Raw genomic sequence first — 2,665 nt, forward strand, 5'->3', positions numbered from 1 at the left:
TATATGGGCTTCAGGGAGGAACTCAGAACCATCAGCTCCACCCTGGGCACCATTGTAGGGGTGCTGAAGGAAGTACCCAACACCAGGAGGGACACTGTGGCACTCCAAGGGGCCCCTGACACTAGCATGGACAATGAACTGCCCACCACCTCCGCCGGCGCTAGTGGACAGGACGCCCCACCACAGGACCACCACACCAGCATCCCACCCCCTGCAGAGGGAGAACCACCCCACAAACAGTCCCTGAGATCCAGGACAAAGACAGAGCACGATGCCAAGACCCCCGCCAAGAAATGAGACCACCCTGATTGTCAACTTACTGTCCCACTTTGTCACCCTGTCCATACTGAAACTGCCCCAGCTCCACTTCCTATGCCCATTTGGGCAATGCACCTGTGAGACTAATAGCTTGGACTCTGTCATGGACATTCCCCCGCCATCAATCCTCACCATTTCACCACCCCCTCCAATATTGAGCACTTAAATAAATACACTTAAAACACAAAACAATCTGCAGTCTGTCTGTGATTTTGAAATAGTGTATTAGCAATTACAGTGACAAAATGCTCTTTCAATAGTAATGTCAACATACCTATGTCACACAACTCAAGTCAATGAGGAATCAAAGCAGATGTCACACAGTGGGACCCACATCTGTGAAATCGTAAGGGAAAGTGACAACTCAGTGACCATACACTGGGTGAAAAGGACAGACAATAGAGAGGTAGGAGTGTTTGAGTACATGTAGTAGGCAGGTCTGTACTCTTACCTGTGTCTCACTGGAAATATTGCTGGACAAGTATTAGACACACACTAACCTGTAGGGTAACCCCAGACCCAGACAACCATTCCCACTGTCTTGCTTTCAGGTGCTCACCTAATAGCCACACACGGTGCCTCTGGAGTTGACCCATCACATAAGGAATGCTGCTATTCTGCAGGATGTAGGCATCACGCACTGAGCCAGGGAACTTAGCATTCACATGGGAGATGTACTGGTCTGCCAAACATACCATCTGTACATTCATCGAATGAAAACTCTTCCGGTTTCTGTACACCTGTTCACTCTTGCGGGAGGGGGGACCAAAGCCACATGGGTCCCATCAATGGCACCTATGATGTTGGGGATATGTCCCAGGGCAGGCAACACTCTGGACAACACGTTGGAAAACATAGGCTGGGACATCCCTGATGCTATGGCCACTGTTGTTTGAAATGACCCACTTGCAAGGAAATGGAGCACTGACAGCACCTGCACTTGAAGGGGGATTCCTGTGGGATGGCGGATTGCTTACATCAGATCTGGCTCCAACTGGGGACACAGTTCCTGGATTGTGGCAAGGTCAAGCCTGTATGTGATTATGACATGTCGCTCCTCCATTGCCGACAGGTCCACCAACGGTCGGTACACCTGAGGATGCCGCCATCTCCTCACATGTCCCAGCGGACGGTGCCTATGAAGGACAACAGCGAGCACAGAGTCAAACAACTCAGAGGTACGTACCCACAGTTTACACAGAACACCAATCATACACAAAAGGTGGCCTGTATGTGTGTGGAATCTAGGCCTAGGTATGTGTGATGCAGTTGGAAATGAAGCCATGTGGGCCCCTGAAATGGCGGGTGCCTGACCTGTAAAGTGGGACAAAGGGATGTGAGGTAACTGCGCTGGCGTTGTACACCGTCGCGGTAGGCAGTCAAAGACCGCAGCGCAATGCTGCATTGGTTAACATTGGACCCTAGGGGTCCCAGGAGCCAATGACGATGTGCGCCGGTGGTGATGGTACGCACCGCTGCGGACGTGACCGCCATTTTCTATCTGTTCAATCACTCGATACCTGATCTTCGACAGGAGAGGACCTACACTGCAAGTTCTGCTGTGACCTCAGTCTGGAAGAGACAATGGTTCGAGTTTTGGGGGAAAGGGCCCCTGCCTTCACATCGGAGGAGTTGGAGAAGCTCGTGGATGGGGTCCTCCCCAGTACACGCTACTCTACGGTCCTCCAGACAAACAGGTATGTACACTGGGAGCATGTTGTATGGGTTATGCCTGTGTGGAGAGGACTGGATGTAAGAAGGAAGGGGGGAGAGTGCTGCGTGCATGAAAGGCGGTGAATGCATGTGCCACACGGCTAGGGTAGGGATGGGGGCCAATCACTTTGACGGTGCAGTTGGTAATAACTTATCTTTTTCCCCTGTACATTTCATGTAGGTCAGCGCCCACAAGAAAAAGGATATTTGGCGTGGCATCGCCAAGGACGTCCGGACCCTGGAGGTCTACCAGAGACGGAGCACCCACTGCCGTAAAAGATGGGAGGACATTCGCCGCTGGAGCAAGAAGACAGCGTAGGCTCAGCTGGGGATGGCCTCCCAATGTGGGAGGGGTGCCCGTTGCACCATGACCCCCCTGATTTTCCAGATCCTGGGGGTGGCCTACCCAGAGTTGGATGGGCGCTTGAGGGCATCACAGCAGACATAAGGGGGTGAGTACCAATGTTCCCTGTAAGGCGCGCGCGCGAGCGTGCGCGCACTTTTCCTTCCCCCATCGCGCAGGCCCCTTTGGCAAGCGCGCACTTTGTGCTGTTATCAAATGTTCCACCATTCCTATACTTTGTGGTAGTTTATATGCTTTATCACTTTCTAAGCCTATATAAGCCTTTTAGAG

The sequence above is a fragment of the Pleurodeles waltl genome, chromosome 5, assembly GCF_031143425.1.
Source record: "Pleurodeles waltl isolate 20211129_DDA chromosome 5, aPleWal1.hap1.20221129, whole genome shotgun sequence".
Classification (NCBI taxonomy): Eukaryota; Metazoa; Chordata; class Amphibia; order Caudata; family Salamandridae; genus Pleurodeles; species Pleurodeles waltl.